The sequence below is a fragment of the Pan paniscus genome, chromosome 19 (assembly GCF_029289425.2).
Source record: "Pan paniscus chromosome 19, NHGRI_mPanPan1-v2.0_pri, whole genome shotgun sequence".
Taxonomy (NCBI): domain Eukaryota; kingdom Metazoa; phylum Chordata; class Mammalia; order Primates; family Hominidae; genus Pan; species Pan paniscus.
The window spans coordinates 56,798,524-56,816,296 of NC_073268.2; the positions used below are offsets into that span (position 1 = coordinate 56,798,524).

General features: G+C 44.6%; 1 pseudogene; it reads right to left on the minus strand.

Moving 5' to 3' along the window:
- The window catches only part of LOC129394518 (cytospin-B-like), a 34,588-nt pseudogene extending 28,132 nt beyond the window's left edge, over window positions 1-6,456 (minus strand).
- Between the last annotated feature and the right edge of the window lie 11,317 nt (window positions 6,457-17,773).

The following is a 17,773-nucleotide window of genomic DNA, read 5'->3' on the forward strand; positions in this document are numbered from 1 at the left end:
GTGGCTGAACCAAGGATGACTTTTGAGTTCTCATTAGATGACTGCCAAAGTCAAATTGAGTTTCAATCAAGAACTCATTCAGCCAAGATGGAAACACTGGCTGGCTTCGGGAGCTTGGAGGGTGTGAGTTGGTTTTAGTTCTTGCTCATGGGGTAGGTTCCAGAAGTGACCGAGCCATGAGCGAGTAATTGCCCAGTAGTCAACTCTTCAGAGGTGACAGCTTGCCAGAGAAGTGCAAAATCAGACAAGAAACCATCACTGGCACTTGTCTGACTTCCTGCCAAACACAATGGCAGGCAAAATCATCATGATGCCTGATTTCAGTACCATGACATGTTCTCATTGGTGTCAGTTCCAAAATTTGAAATGTTTTGGGGTAAGGGATTAAACTGCTATATTGAGAAAGTAATGTTGCAAAACACTGGAAAATCAAAAAAGAAAATTCTGTGTTTAAAAAAACAATGACGTTAAGATTGAAGATGCAGGATGCAGCACAGGGAGTCCTAAACTGCCAGGATGCATGCGGAGATTTCCTAGAATACCAGGGTTCACACTGCATGGTATGGCCTGTGTCTCACAGTATACATAAGAAATGCAGCAGCTCATACAAGAACCTGGTTATTCAGGGCTACCATGGAAACTTAGGACTTACCTTTTACCATTTATCATTAAAATAGCGTCCATGAGAAGCAACACAAGTTCTGACTGGGATCTTCTTCCAATGACAGACAATAGGGAAGCAAGACAGAGGCAAACAAACAACAGCAGACACAGAGGCCACCCTGAATGGCCTCACTGCTGTTTCAACAGGGAACACTGCAAAATCTAGTTTTCCTAAAATCCACATCCTTCGGTGGCCAGAGGGTAGAGGTCCGGCTATAAAGTAATGATCTTGTCTGGTGCAACTGTAGTCCCAAATACTCTTAAATGTCACTATTAGCAGAGCTCTCTGGGCTGATAGGCTATGTGTTTCTTCCCGTCCAGAGCAGAGGGGAATGTCATACATCAGCCAAATGCATGTTTTCCACTCTTTTTAAAATAAAGTGAGTTATGTCAAGGCCTTTTGAAGTAGCCCATGGGTGTTGTCAAATAAGTAGGCACATCCCTGGGCCGGGAGGAATGTGTCCTTATTTGGTGGCTCCTCCCCTCAGGAGTGATTCCAGCTTCTCCCACTGCATGGGAGTGACCTGTGCAAGGTGGTGGGCTCGTATTTATCAGTGTGCACTCCCTGCACTAATAAATACTAAGATTCAAGGAGCATCCTAGACAGGACTTCTATTCTTTAAGCCTAGCAGGATACTTGGCTAGAACTTGCCCTTCATATGTAAGTGAGAAGCTTAGCAGCCCCTTATGCTGCTAAGCATGGCAGAAACTGGGCACTGGATGGAATGTTCCTAGTGATGCGGTAGCACTGGTAATGCAGACTGATCCCAGAAAAGAAACAGCAGAGCCTTGCACAGAGAGACACGAAGCGTCTCATCCCTACCAGGGAGCCCCATGCACAGTAATTAAGTGAAAAGCAAGCATGGCCTGGGTGCCCACTAGACTCACGGAGGGGCAGCTCTGCTGGAAACCACCCTGCCGCAGCCCTGCACATCCCCCAGCTCCTTCTGCAGCCAGGCATTCTCCTCCTCCTTCTCCTCCTCCAGCAGTTCAGCAGTTTCCTCTTCACAGTGCCCAGCTCCTGCTGGGCTTCTCACTTGACATTGTTGGCCACTGCCACCGCAGTCTGCAGATCCGGCTGGAACCACCTCCATTCCATGGTCTTCTTCTGAAAATGCCAGAGCCCAACCCTGTGTCAGATGCCTGCCAGGGCTGGTGCCTGGGCAGAGACTCCAGAGCCCCTGTATCAGTCACCAAGAAAGAACAGCCAGCAGTGCTTAGTGAGGCCCTGCTTTCACGGTGTCTTGCTGCTAGGAAAAGGCACTGGTGGAAATTACACCTTCAGGTTATGAGAGCTCTCCATCCTGACAACAAATGACTGCTTGATTTTACTTCCTGCTGGCAAGAACTTACAGTTTCAGGGCCCATGTCATGAAAATGTTCCAAGATAAAGCAGGATAGAGAGAGTGATCCAGACCTTGGAGGGGTAATTTATAGGAAGATGGTGGTGAAGGCTCCTGCCACATCTCCCCTGTATCTGCTCAGTCAGAGTCTTTAGCTGCCTCCCCAGATCTGACTTCTGTTTCTCCAGCTTGATCACATTACCTAGAAATAGACAATTCAGACAGGCCTTGGAAGAGTTGTGAGACTCTTGAGAGAAGATAAGTCAGGTAGCAAAGGGGCAGCTCCACATGCCACAGCAGGTGTTCAAATCTACTCTAAATGCATTCTACTCTAAATGCAACTTTTAGCAATTTCAATTTACCCTGCAAAGAGGGGCTGGAAGCAGCAAGTTCCTCCAAAATAGGGAACACGATGATCTGAAAAATACATGGTGCATATTGAGGTTACAGTCTCAGCAGACAGGATGCACAACCAAATAGCACTATGGGAAGAGGCCTCCTTGGCCACACACACTTGCACACCGAGCCCGGCCTCCCTCGCACTCACACGCAATCATCCTGAGTGTCCTTTATTGCTGTGAGATAGAGGCTTTCACATAACAGAGCACATGACTGCTTATTCCTCCTGTGGTTTGTAAAGCACTTTCCAGAGTCGTGGGTCTCAATGGCAGTTAAGCCTCTGAATCATTGGTGAAGCTTTTCAAAAGCACCGATGTTCTAGTCCACACTCCAGACACCTGGAGGCAGAATCTCCAAGGGCAGACAGAACCCGAGGATGTGTGCATTTGACATCTTCCCAGGTGGCTTGCCTGCCTCTCCCTACTTAAGGACACCTGCAGCCCCTCGTTCTCCTCACCTCCAATTCTCTCCATGTGGCTATCAGAGTCATTCGAGTTTAAATCTGATGGTGTCAGTCACCAAGCTGAAATTCCTCAATAGGTCCTCATGCTCTAACCTAGAGCAGTTTTCTATGAAGGCTGTGAATCAGTATCACCAGAGAAGGCTAAAAAGATGCTTGTGGGCAGGTCCTACCCCAGCAGTTCTAGTTCTAGTGGGCCTGGGAGTCTGCGTCTGGGATTATTCCGCTGAGTAGAAAACACCCCCTAATTTCCTTTCATTTTTCAGTCCATTTCTCTCCCATCAGGATCTCATGGGAAAGAGTGATCGGTCTAGGGCTGGATCCGTGTGTCTCGGGGTCTCTGAGCAAAAAGATATCTGAATAATATTTCAAAATCCTTTTAAAAAGTTTAACAGCTTTTCAAAAGATGGCTTGGGTTATTGTCAGTCCTGGATATATGATGATATAACCACAGGGGTGGGCCTAAATTTTGCTGTGGACATTAATTATACACTGGTTTTCTTGGTGTGTCTGTGCTGACTTTTAAGGATTTAGGGACAATACAACCCCATTCTCAACAGCAAAATATCACAAAAACAAAAACAAAACAGAACAGAACTTGTCTTCTTTGACTTTTCTTCACAATCATGGTGCTGGGTTTGGAAGGATACACTGATGATAATGGTGTCCAGGTTTTCAGCTGTATCCTGAGAACAGCCTGGATGGCACCGACACTGAATGCTGAGGTTCCACAGTTCTACTGCGTGTCATGTTCAAGAAGAAATGAGGCAGGTGCTGTCAACTCTCACTCTAACCAACTAATCAATATCTGGAATACACAGTCAGTTCTCAGGTTCGTGCACAGAGTTGCATCTGGCAATATCTCCCTAAAACAAGCAAGTCTCATCAGCAGTGGAAACTCATTCTTCCCATTTCCTTCTTCCTAACACTGAGCAAGTATTTTTCAATTTTTCCTCAGTCTCCTGATCTGCACAACCTGCCTTGCCTGCAACGTTAACCATTCTCACACCTTACAGCCTTTTGAAACCTAGGAGCCGACCAGCACTAGCCAAGAAGGATTTAATATTTTCCTGACCTGAGATGATGTGCACGTACGTGTCTTTGGTTTTCAGTCTCACAATAATGTTGCCCACTGCTTTTTAAAATTGGCTGTCTTCTCATGAATCCATAAATTTGGCTGCTTTTCCATCTTTTCCACAGCTGCATCACACTCTACAGATGTCCCTTTAGCATGTCAGGGCAGCTTTACATACATATTGTCGAACTTCCTCTCCCTTTCTCTGATGTACTGTGTTGTCGATTCAGTAACTCAGGCTTAACAGCACAGGAGCTCATGCCTTCAAGAAACTTCCCTAACATACGTGTCTTCTCTGCAGGTCTCTCTCAGCCTCCCTGCGCTTAGGGACAGTGGACAGCACTGCAGCACTGCACTTGGGGCCATTTTAAACAGCGAAGTCACCAAAACCAAGCAAAAAAATGCTAAAAGCACAGTACTAAACAGACCATGGAAAAGACATATGTACAGTATGAGAAGGTAAAGTGTCTGTCTGACCTCAGTGGGGAGCATAAGCACTGGATGACTCAACGTTTTCACTTCTCTGTGCATGTCCAAAAATGACAAAAATGACTCAGTGGAAGTACTCTGTGTGTTGATTTGGGGGTTAAAATACATTTGAGCAGCTGGGCGCAGTGGCTCATGCCTGTAATCTCAGCACTTTGGGAGGCCATGGCGGGTGGATCACCTGAGGTTGGGAGTTCAAGACCAGCCTGACCAACATGGAGAAACTCCGTCTCTACTAAAAAAATACAAAAATAGCCGGGCATGGTGGCGCATGCCTGTAATCCCAGCTACTCGGGAGGCTGAGGCAGGATAACCTCCGGTGAGCCAAGATTGCACCATTGCACTCCAGCCTGGGCAACAAGAGCAAAACTCCATCTAAAAAAAAAAAGAAATTTTTAGCAAGCAGGTGAATTCACAAATGTGCAATCTGTGAATCTGTGAATAAGGCGGATCAACTGCACGGTGTGGGGAACTTCTCAGGCAACTGACCAGGCTATTCTTAGTAATGATTGGTGTGACCTAAATGCTTTGCCCATTAAAACTTTTTTTTTTTTTTTTTTTTTTGAGGCAGAGTTTCACTCTGTTGCCCAGGCTAGAGTGCAATGGTGTGATCTCAGCTCACTGCAACCTTCACCTCCTGGGTTCATGCGATTCTCCTGCCTCAGCCTCCTAAGTAGCTGGGATTACAGGCACCCGTCACCTCACCCGGCTAATTTTTGTATTTTTAATAGAGACAAGGTTTCATCATGTTGGCCAAGTTGGTCTCGAACTCTTGACCTCAGGTGATCCACCCACCTCGATCTCCCAAAGTACTAAGATTACAGGCGTGAGCCACCACACCTGGCCATGTCCATTAAGTCTTTTGTCACAAAAGCGAAGCACATTAGATGTGATAATTTGATAAGGGTCATTTGGACAAAGCAGGCAACGTTTAATCCCTTTTAAAAATTTCTTTTCCCAAGTCAAAGTAAACAATGAGCTCATAAGCCACATAATGATGCCTCTTCAGCAACTAAGTGGCCAACATCTGTAAGTTACTTGCTATCCTACCATCAATGGCACACATGCAGGAATTGTTTTCTCCCTTAGACCAAGAGCACACATTTTTCATCCACTCTGACACCTATCATCCAACTCTATCAGCTCCAAGAGACAACACAGTGTCAATGCTTGGTGACAACACAGTGTCAATGCTTGGCAAGGTATTTCTTCTGAATAACCCATTCCTACCCCACAGAATGTCCTTAGGAAAAGTCCCTGTGAACTCTCACACAGTCACAGCTGAAGTGTCCCAACTTGTGGCCTCTAAGCCGATCAGGCTGCTTAGAGACAGTGGCAGCAGCATGGCTCACACACAGCACATCTAGCACAGACAAGAAACATTTGTGGCTGGGTACAGTGATTCACATCTGTAATCCCAGTGCTCTGGGAGACTGATTTGGGACAATCGCTTGAGCCCACAAGTTTGAGGCTGTGGTGAGTATGGTCATACCACTGCACTCCAGTCTGGGCAACAGACTGAGACCCTCTCTCTAAAACAACAACAAAAACAACAACAAACAACAAAGCATTTGCTATTTTTCACAGTCACTTATGTTGCTTACTCTTTTCTTCTGTTATCCAGTTTTCAACTTAGTTTAAGAGATTAATGATTGTTTCTTAGGTGACATTCTTCCCGGGAGATTATAGCACACTCAAATGAAAGACTCTTCATAAACCCCAGCCAACACACGGTCAAAAACCTTCCCACAGTCACCCACTGCTGCTGGGTTCTTTAGTGTCCTACTCACTTCCAATCCACATTTCACCTGGGCTTGACCCCACTTATTTTTTAGCTCACTGATAAGTTGAGTACTGTGTAACTTGATAACCCAGTGCTGTTCCACCTGATCTTCCAGTGCAAACATGGTTTCTTTCATGTCTTTGATCTCTGCATCACTCTCTGATGATGCTTCTTGCAGCTTTAGGCTGGTTCTGTTCAGCTGTTCTGCTTGGTGATTACACATCTCCTTCAGGTATGAATAATCTTTTTCCACTTAAAATAAAAGGAAAGTTCCCTGGTCGGTTTAACAACAAAGTTCCCGCAGCGATCAGTCCACTACAAGCCAAAGCCCCATCATGACACAATATACCCATGTAACAAACCTGTACACGAACCCCCTCAATCTAAAATAATACATCACAAAAAACCCCTGGCAAGTCAGCAGCAGGCTCATGGACACAGTGGCAAAGACGCCTTTGGCATGTGCTGTTTCTTGCATTATTAGCCTCAGAAACAGCCGAGGCCACGAACAGTCAGAGAAACATGATGTATGCTTCCAAATGGCTGGATTCTGTACCCCTTCCTACAAGCGAAAGGGAAATCTGCACGCACTTAAATATTCCTCTTTCCTGCAGCTGAGGGAGCAGTGCTTCCCTGGGAGGCACTGGCCCTGTACCAAGAGGGCTGCCTGGTGTGGCCGCCCCACCGCACATCAGCTATGGGGTGGCGCCCTCTGCTGCTGAGCTGTGAACAACGCCCCTGAAGCAAGGCTGATCTTCAATCTCCTTAGCCATAAGATACTTAGCAGTAAGTTACAATGTTTCTTTAGAGAAATACACTATGAACCTGATAGAGAACCACAGTGGAAGGCACAGAGCACTGAAACATACACATACCAGAAGCAGAAAAGTGGCACAGTACAGTCCTTCCACCTGTTCAATTTTTGATTGTTAATATTCTAAATATACAGGAAACTACCAAGAATAATGATAAACAGGTACCCAGACTTAACAATAGTTAAATTTTGCCACACTTGCAAAATCTTTTTATTCTAGGAAGAATTTTTTAAAGCTTCAATGTACCCTCCCACCTCAGAGAGTAATAAGCATTATCCTAAAATTGCTATGTGGTCATCCCTTGAATGGTTTTTCACTTTTACTATATATGTATGTATCCATGATAATGCCTAGTATTGTTCTGGGTGTTTTGAGTGTTTTACACAATGTTATATATACTATATTGTGCTTTTAGAGTGTTGGGTTTGTAACATGGTAATATGCTCTATCCCTCACCATCTATGCTTATTATGCCCTTGCACCTTGCTTTTAGCTGTGTTTTCAAAATGTATCCATACTGGTACACATCCTGCTAGGTGGCTACTTTAGTTGCTGCACAGTATTCCACTGTCTTCAGAAGAAACTATCAACAGAGTAAACAGACAACCTATAGAATGGGAGAAAATATACATTGTTAAGGTATATATTAACAAAGGGAAGCCAGGCAGGTGGCTCAGGACTGTAAACCCAGCCCTTTGGGAGGCCGAGGCGAGTGGATCACCTGAGGTCAGGAGTTCGACACCAGCCTGGTCAACATGGTGAAAACTCCGTCTCTACTAAAAAATACAAAAAATTGGCCAGGCACGGTGTCTCACGCCTGTAATCCCAGCACTTTAGGAGGCCGAGGCAGGTGGATCACTTGGTCAGGAGATCGAGACCATTCTGGCCAACAGGGTGAAACCCTGTCTCTATCAAAAATACAAAAATTAGCTGGGCGTGGTGGCATGTGCCTATAATCCCAGCTACTTGGGAGGCTGAGGCAGGAGAATCACTTGAACCAGGGAGTCAGAAGTTGCAGTGAGCCGAGACTGCGCCACTGTACTCCAGCCTGGTGACAGAGTGAGACTCTGTCTTAAAAAACAAAAAACAAAAAATTAGCCAGGTGTGGTACCAGGCGCCTGTAACCCCAGCTACTTGGGAGGCTGAGGCAGGAGTATCGCTTGCACCCTGGAGGTGGAGGCTGCAGTGAGCCATTGCACTCCAGCCTGGGCAACAAGAGTGAAACTCCATCTAAAATAAATAAATAAAAATAAAAAGGAACACAGCAAGAAGATATAACAATTATAAATTTATATAAACCTAATGGCAGGATCCCAAAGTATATTTTTAAAAATTGACAGAATGAAAGGGAGAAATACTCTTACACTAATACTAGGATATTTCAATACTTCACTTTCAATAATAGAACAACCAGACAGATCAATAAGAAAATACAGGACTTGAACAACACTACAAACCAATTGGACACAACAGACATATACACAACACTCCACCCCACAACAGGAGAATATACATTCCTCTCAAGTGCACACAGTACGTTCTCCAGGATAGACCACATGTTAGGCCACAAAACAAACCTTAACACATTCTTAAAAATTTAAAATAATTCAAAGTATCTTTTCTGATCACAATGTTATAAGACTACAAATCAATAACAGAAGGAGAACTGGAAAATTCACACATGTGGAAATTAAACACACTCTTCTTCAACTGGTCAAAGAAGAAATGACAAGGGAAATTTGAAAATATCTTGAGACAAAGGAAAATGAAAAGGCAACATGCCAAAAGTTATGGGATACAATAAAACAATGTGAAGAGGGAAGTTTATGTAAACGCATACACTGAAAAAGAAGAAACATAACCAGATCATAACCTAATTATACACCTTGAGGAAATAGAAAAAGAAGAGCAAACCAAACCCAAAGCTAGCAGATGGAAATAATGATTACAGCAGAGATAAACAACATACAGATGGAAAAACAATAGAGAAAATCAACAAAACCAAAAGCTAGCTCTTTAAAAGATCAACAAAATTAGCAACACATTAGCTAGACTAATAAAAAGAAGACTCAAATTATCAAAATCAAAAATGAAATTTGTTAAGAAAAAGAGAAAACTCAAATTATCAAAATCAGAAAGGAAATTTACTAAGAAAAAGAGAGAAGACTCAAATTATTAAAATCAGAAGTGAAACTGGAAATAGTATTACTTATTTTATGAAAATAAAAAAGCTTATAAGAGAATACTATAAACAGCAGTATACCAATAAATTTTATAACCTGGATAAAATGGGCATATTCCTAGAAACACACAATCTACCAAAACTGACACATTAAGAAACAGAAAATCTGAATAGACCTACAACTGGTGAGGAAGTGAGGAGACTGAATCAGTAATAAGAAACCTACTGGCCAGGTGTGGTGGCTCACACCTTTAATCCTAGCACTTTGGGAGGCCGAGGCGGGCAGATCACTTGAGGTCGGGAGTTCAAGACCAGCCTGACCAACATGGAGAAACCCTGTCTCTACTAAAAATACAAAAATTAGCCAGGTGTGGTGGCACATGCCTGTAATCCCAGCTACTCAAGAGGTTGAGGCATGAGAATCGCTTGAACCCGGGAGGCAGAGGTTGCAGTGAGCCGAGACTGTACCATTGGACTCCACCCTGGGCAACAAGAGCAAAACTTTGCCAAAAAAAAAAAAAAAAAAAAAAATGACAAGCACAAGACCAGATTGCTTTACTAGTGAACCCCACCAAAACATTTAAAGAATCAACTCTAATTCTTCTCAAACTCTTCCCAAAAATCAAAGAGGAGGGAACACTTCCTAACTCATTCTATAAAGTCAGCATTACACTGATACCAAAGCCCAATGAAGCCATCACAAAAAAGAAAATTACAGACCAATATGCCTTAAGTATTTAGATGCAAAAATTCTCAATAAAATATTAGCAAAGTGAACCCAACAGCATATCAAAGAAATTATTCACCATAACCAAGTGGAATTTATTCCTGGAGGGCAAAGATGGTTCAACATAAAAAAAACAATCAGTAAAATGCACCACATTAAAAAAATTAAAAGGCCAGGCGTGGTGGCTCATGCCTGTAATCCCAGCACTTTGGGAGGCTGAGGCAGGTGGATCATGAGGTCAGGAGATCAAGACCATCCTGGCTAACATGGTGAAACCCCATCTCCACTAAAAATACAAAAAATTAGCCGGGTGTGGTGGCGGGTGCCTGTAGTCCCAGCTACCTGGGAGGCTGAGGCAGGAGAATCGCTCAAACCCAGGAGGCAGAGGTTGCAGTGAGCCGAGATTGCACCACTGCACTCCAGCCTGGGTGACAGAGTGAGACTCCATCTCAAAAAAAAAAGGAAAAAAATTACAGAAAAAACTATGTTCATCTCAGTTGATGCAGAAAAAACAATTTTAAAAATCCAATACTTTTTCATGATAAAAACACAAGAAACTAGGGTAGAAAGTAACTTCCCTATCATGATAAAGGCCATATTTGAGAATCCCACAGCTAACAACATTCTCAGTGGTGAAAGAGTGAAAGCTTTCCCCTAAGATCAGGAACAAGATCAGGATGCACACATGTCACTTCTCTTCAACATAGCCAGAGCACTTATGCAAGAAAAGGAAATAAAGATATAAACACTGGAAAGGAGAGCATAAGAATATCTCTGTTCACAGACAACATAATCTTCTATGTAAAAAACACTAACAATTCCACTCAATGGGGAAAAGGACAGTCTCTTCAACAAATTACGCTGGAAAAACTGGCTATCCATATGCGTGAGAATGAAGCTGAATCCTTATCTGACACCATATACAAAAATTAACTCAAAATGGGCTACAGGCTAAAACTATAAATGTTTTAAAAGAAAACACAGGAGAAAAATCTCCATCAACTGAATTTGGAAATGATACTTTGGATATGGCAACAAAGGCACAGACAATGAAAGAAAAAAATTAGATAAATTGAACTTCATGAAAATTATAACTTGTTTTAATTTTAATAGGACCAAAGGATACTACTGAGAGAGTAAAAAGACAAGTCACAGAATAGAAGCAAATATTTGCAAATCACATATTTGCTAAGGGGTTGATATCCAGAATACATAAAGAACTCCTAAAACTCAACAGTAAGTAGTGTGCAAAATGAAATTAAGGGCTGTAAAAAACAATACTGAATAGGCAAAGTACTTGAGAGTTGTTAGTTGGCTCAAGAAATCTAGAGAGAAGTGGAAGTTCAAAGAACGTGGGTGGTGTCGTGTGTCTGGACTAGACCGTGGGCTTCCTGAGGCCAGGGACTCTGCCATATATACGCATGGTAGGCTCTCTGGCAGTATTTGTTGGGTGGATGCATAGGTGACTAGGACATTCCAACTGGAACGCAGGTTGGACCCATACTGCAAACAGTCTTCATTGCTAAGTAAGAGTATCCAGAATATATTAGTATCCAGAATATATTAATATAAAGAATGCTTATAACAGAATAATGAAAAGACAAATTTCAAGAGACATTTTACCATAAAAGACATATGACTGGACAACAAGCACACGAAAAGATGCTCAACATCATTTGTCACTAGGGAAATGCAAACCCAAACCACACTGAGATACCACCTCATACCCCCTGGGAAGGCTAGAGTGAGAAAGATGGTCAACAACAAGTGTCAGTGAAGATGTGGAGAAATCGGAACCCTCGTGCACGAAGTAAATTATAAAATAGTGCGGCTGCTCTGGAAAGCAGTTTGGCAGGTCCTTAAAATGCTAAATGTAGAATTATCATATGACCCAGTAATTCCACTTCTAGGTATCCATCTACTCAAGAGAAATGAAACATGTTCACCCAAAACTTGAACCCAAAAGTTCATGGAGGCATTATTATTCATGGAGGCATTATTAACAATCACAGTGACCAAAAAAGTAGAAACAACCCAAATGTCCATCCACCGATGACTGGAAAAGCCATATGACATATCCATAAAGTGGAATGTTACTTAGCCACAAAACTGAAGCAAGTACTGATACCTGCTACAACATGGATGGCCCTTGAAAACATTATGCCAAGTGGAAGAAGCTAGTCACAATACATCACATATTGTATGATTCCATTTATGGAAAATGTCCAAAACAGGCAAATCTATAGAGACAGATAATAAATTAGTGGTAGCCTAGGGTAGGGGAGGAATGAAGATTGACAAGGTTTCTTTTTGGGGTGATCAAAATTAGTTCTAAATTAGTTCTAAAAATATGTTCTAAAATTAGTTAGGGTGATTGTTGCATAACTGTGTAAATACACTAAAAAACAGACTTGTACACTTTACACAGGTGAACTTTATGGCATGGAAATTACATCTTAAGAAAACTGCTTATTCGAGGGGAGGCGAGAAGGGAGCAGTTGGTGGACAAAGAGGGAAAAAAGACTTTATTAATAATCTTTCAATACATTCTGAGTTTCAAACCATCTGACTATACTATCTATTCAAAAGCAAATCTAAAATCAAAGGATCAAACAAAATTAAAAACAGACTCCTAATTCTCCCCCAGTTTGGGCTGGGGAGTGGAGAAGGTGGGAGCTACCACCCACCCTGCCATAGTGTGAAGCAGTGGCTGAGTAAAGTCCGGCAGTGGATCCTATGTGACAAGGGCAGCCTTGGGGAGGCTCCAGGGCCCATTCATGGCCTGGAAGCCACCAAAGCCACCGGACCTGAGGGGGAGATAATGCCCGACTGACCTGATGGCAGATGCCCAACTGATCAGAGAAGCTGTCCATGCCCTTCCTCCTCTACTGCTATCTCGACCTACATAAAATCCCAGAACCCCCATCAAGCCCAAAGAGGAGCATGAAAACCCTAAGACTGACACCAGCCAGGCGGAGTAGAAGCTTGAGGGAGAAGCTCCATTAACAGAAAGGGAAGAAAGGGAATTCCTCTCTGACACTAGCTCTGTGGGCTGGGCTCACACCCTGGACTACCGCAGACTGGGATGTAGCACGGAGACTCTTTCCTGCACCCTGAGACCAGAGAGCAGCCAAGGAGGGTGATTCTCAGAGCTCTCTACTTGTGCCTCCTCACACACTTGGCCGGTTAACAGGTGTTGCACCAAGAAAGAGCTCTGTGGTCAATTAGCTTGAAAAATGTTGGGTTAAAGGAAGTCAAAAAATTTTTTTAACTGCAGGACTTCTCAGAGCCTTTTCTTGTGACTCTTCAAGAGGGAGTCTGGCAGGTTCAAAGCACTTTTGTGTTTTTGAGGGATATCTAATAGGAAAGACAGTCTTCTTCATTTTACAGCTGAGGGGAAGTGGCTCAGCCAAGGTCCCAGAGGGGGTCAATGAACAACTGGCCACAGCTGATTTGGCAGCACCAGACAGCTTCTGCCACTGCCAGGTCACAGTTCTGGCTGGGTTCCGACTCGTGGTGCCAGAGCACTGGGCAATTTCATCCTGTGTCGAGGCAGCCTCTGGTCACTGCCTTATCCAGCTCGCTCAGAAACTGTATGTATTTGAGCCCCTGGTCGGGTACATGTCTGGGATATGGGTGGTGAGCATAAAAGATGATCAGAGAAAAGATTTGCTCCCCGCCTGGGGTGTGGGGACAGAGCAGCAGGGAAAGGCTGTGAATCTAGGCTGTCTCCGGGGTCCATCTGGCGGTGGGTTCCATCTGCACAGCGAGGCACCTGCAGTTTTCCCCTCAATCTGTTGAATGTAAATCAGCTGCAACCCCTCCCAGCCCCGTGCCTGCACCTCGGGTCTCAGGAGCCCACGTGGGTGGCTGGGGTCTAGGCTCCTAGCATCCCATGAGGCACTGCCCACCAGTGCGCACAGAGCAGTGGAAGGCCTGCCTGGCCCTGGGATAAGGTATCAACTATGGGATGGCCCGAGTCTTCTAGATCTGGCCTTGGCCAAACCCTTGGTCCTGATCTCCTGCCCCACTCCGCCACACACCCAAGGCCAGCTCTCCAGCCTCCCAGCATCACTCAGGCCTTTCCTTTTTCCTGGACATACTTATTCATTGCCTGGTCAGCTCCTCCTGCTCCTCCTTCAAGGTTCCACTGAGGTGTCACCTCCTCCAGGAAGCCATCCCTGACTTCCCCAGCCCAAGTCAGGTGGTGTTCATTCTCTGTGTCTCGTTTGTCCTGTCCAACATCTAGCAGAGCACTTGAGAGGCTGAACCCCAGGGCCAGACAGCCTGGGTTTGAATCTTGACCCTGCTGCACACCAGCGGAAGGCCTTGGTAGCAATTTAGGAAACTCCTCTGTGCCTCTGTGTTCTCTGTGTAAAAGTGGATGAGAACATTGCCCATCTCACAGGTGGTTATGAGCATGAAGTGAGGGAGCACAGTTACATTCTTAGAGCAGATTCTTGGCACACAGCAAGTCCTCAATACAGGCCGTGGAGGATGAACATTACGGCCCATATTGCACTGCATGGCAACTGCACTCCTCTGTCTGCCCCATCCTCTGAAACCTCCCAGGGGATGGGAAGCCCAGCAACTGTCAAAGGTGGAGTGAGAGGAACGTAAAAACCAAAGAAAGCCCATGGGCCCTTAGGAAGAAACTGAAGGACAAGGAGGACGCGGGCAGGTGGAGAGGAAGGAGGGAGGCTCCGGGAAGCAGCTGGAGCAGGGTGATAGTGCACAGAGCAGGAGAGGAGATGCAAATGGTCAGGAAACACAGGAAAATGTCCAGTCTACCAAAAATCAGAAAAACAACTGAACAATGAAAAATTCCCAGCTCATAATTATAGAATAGTCCATACAAAGAAAAACATTAAAATGAAAATAAAGATAATATTTTAAAATTTTTTTGTGTAGCTGGCATTACATTGAGGACACAATTGGACCAGGACACATTATGGGACACAAATAAACAAAATTATGTCACCTCTTTCATAAACAGTATGTATCTCCTTTTTAATAAACAGAGCTGGGGCCGGGCGTGGTGGCTCATGCCTGTAATTCCAGCACTTTGGGAGGCCGAGGTGGGCGGATCATGAGGTCAGGAGATCGAGACCATCCTGGTTAACACGTGAAAACCTGTTTCTACTAAAAATACAAAAAAAAAACTTAGCCAGGCATGGTGGCGGGCGCCTGTAGTCCCAGCTACTTGGGAGGCTGAGGCAGGAGAATGGCGTGAACCCAGGAGGTGGAGCTTGCAGTGGGCCCAGATCTCACCACTGCACTCCAGCCTGGGCGACAGAGCGAGACTCTGTCTCAAAAATAAATAAATAAAACAGCTACAAATATTCTAAGCAAAATATTATATGAATGAAGTCACCTATGAAAATACAGTAGATCAATACTAAATGGAATATACACCAAAATGCAAGGTCCTTAACATTCAAAATGAATCGTGTAAGTCATCCCATTAGCAGAAAAATACAGGAGAAAATAGTAAGATCATTTAGCTGAAAAGTTTTTTAAAGCATTTAATAAAATTTAAAACTGAACCACAAACACACAAAAAAACTTGAGTAAAATATAAAAAGAGGACTGGCCAGACGCGATGGCTCACACCTGTAATCCCAGCACTTTGGGAGGCCGAGGCAGGCAGTTCACCTGAGGTCGGGAGTTCGAGACCAGCCTGACCAACATGGAGAAACCCCATCTCTACTAAAAATACAAAATTAGCCGAGCGTGGTGGCACATGCCTGTAATCCCAGCTACTCGGGGGGCTGAGGCAAGAGAATCGCTTGAACCCGGGAGGCGGAGGTTGCGGTGAGCCAAGGTCGTGCCATTGCACTCCAGCCTGGATAACAAGAGTGAAACTCTGTCTCAAAAAAATTAAAAATAATAAAAAAAAGAAGGCAACTTCCAGCCGGGCATGGTGGCTCACACTTGTAATCCAGTACTTTGGGAGGCAGAGGCGGGGGGGATCACCTGAGGTCAGGAATTCAAGACCTGCCTGGCCAACATGGTGAAAACCCGTCTCTACTAAAAATACAGAAATTAGCCAGGCATGGTGGTAGGTGCCTGTAATCCCAGTTACTCAGGAAGCTGAGGCAGGAGAATCACTTGAACCTGGGAGGTGGAGGTTGCAGTGAGCTGAGATCGAGCCATTGCACTCCAGCCTGGGTGACAAGAGTGAGACTCCATCTCAAAAAAAAAAAAAAAAAAAGCAACTTCCTTAATTTGATGAAATCTGATATCTGATGAAGTCTAATACTAGCCAACAACAAAAACATAATTAATAGAGAATTATGGGAAGCTTTTTCCCCCAGTGCAGGACCAGACGAGGATGCCTGCTATCACTCTTTAGTCAGCATTGTAGTGGAGAAACAATACAGTAAGAAATAAAAAGGCATTAGGATTAATTTTTAAACCAAAAAAATTGTCATTATGTGTATATGACACTACTACATGCCTAGACAATCCCTGAAAACCCCAAAACTGTTACAATTAATAACTTACTGGATACATTATTGTTATCAACCAGATTACTATATACTAGTATGAAACCAGTAGAAAATAATGATCAAACTAGAGAACAAGTATCTATGACAAAAATGAGCCAATAAAGGATCAATTTGCAGATTTAAGATAAATCCTTCAAATCAATATTTAAAAAGGACCCTACAAAAACACGCACAAAATGAGCAAAGCATATGAAGAAAAGTAAGGCACAGAAGCCAATAAACATTTGCTAAACTCTACCTCACATGAAACCCACCACTGCAAGTTCCAGGTGAGAGGATCCCTGCAGAAACACTGCAGGGCAGGATCCCAGGAGGCAGGACCACCAGGGAAGTGACGGAGCCCCTGTAGTTGGGAGGGTCTCAGGCCCAAGCGGGCCAGGTGGCTCCAAACCTCCTGCTCCAGCTTCCCCTTACTCCCCACACCAGGCACAGACCCACGTGAGTGCCCCGATGCAGGGAGGATTCTGACTGGCCATGTCTTCTCTGCCACTGTGCAGCCTGCTGAATGGCAGCCTCCTTGCCCATTACATCGTTCCAGGCTTCCCTTTCATGGGTCACCTTCTCCCTCCCAACACAATGCCAGAATCCACCCCAGGAGGATAGGGACCAGGAACCAAACTGTGGCACCATGAGTGGAGACCCTGGAGGCAGACATGGGTGTAGGCACAGAGTGGAAACATGCTAGGCCTGGCCAACGGGTGACAAGCACAGAGGATGGGGACATTCAAGGGCAGACACGGGTTGTAGTCACAGGAGAGAAGACCTGGGCTACAGTCACAGGGGATCCAGACAAAAAGGGAGCTCGCTGGCTACAGCTGCATGGCAGAGAGGCACACCAGGGACAGACATGGGTACAGGTGCAGGACAGAGGAGTAGGTGAAGGTTGGCGTGGGCAGAGGGCACAGAGATAAAGACACTTGAAGGGAGATGTGGCTGTAGGCTGAAGGGTGGAGTCACAAGAGTCCTAATGTGGGCTGCATGGACAAGGGCTGGAGACACAGGAAGACAGGCATGGGAAGCAGGCACACTCAATGGCAGGCCTCTGCTGCAGTAACAACAGACGGAGATACCCAACGAAAGAGACTGGCTGCAGGTACAAACACTGGGGATAGGAGTTTGGGGCATAGTCTCCTGGGAGAAATGATCCAGAAAAAGGAAAGAAATGGGCTGAAGGCACAGGGGAAGGAGACACACGAGTGCAGACATGGCCCAAAAAGCATGGATGAAAACACTGACTGTGGACATGGATTAGGGGGACAGAGAATGTAGCATACATAAGCTGGCATGGGCAGAAGCTCAGGGGACAGACAGACAAAAACATCGGAATG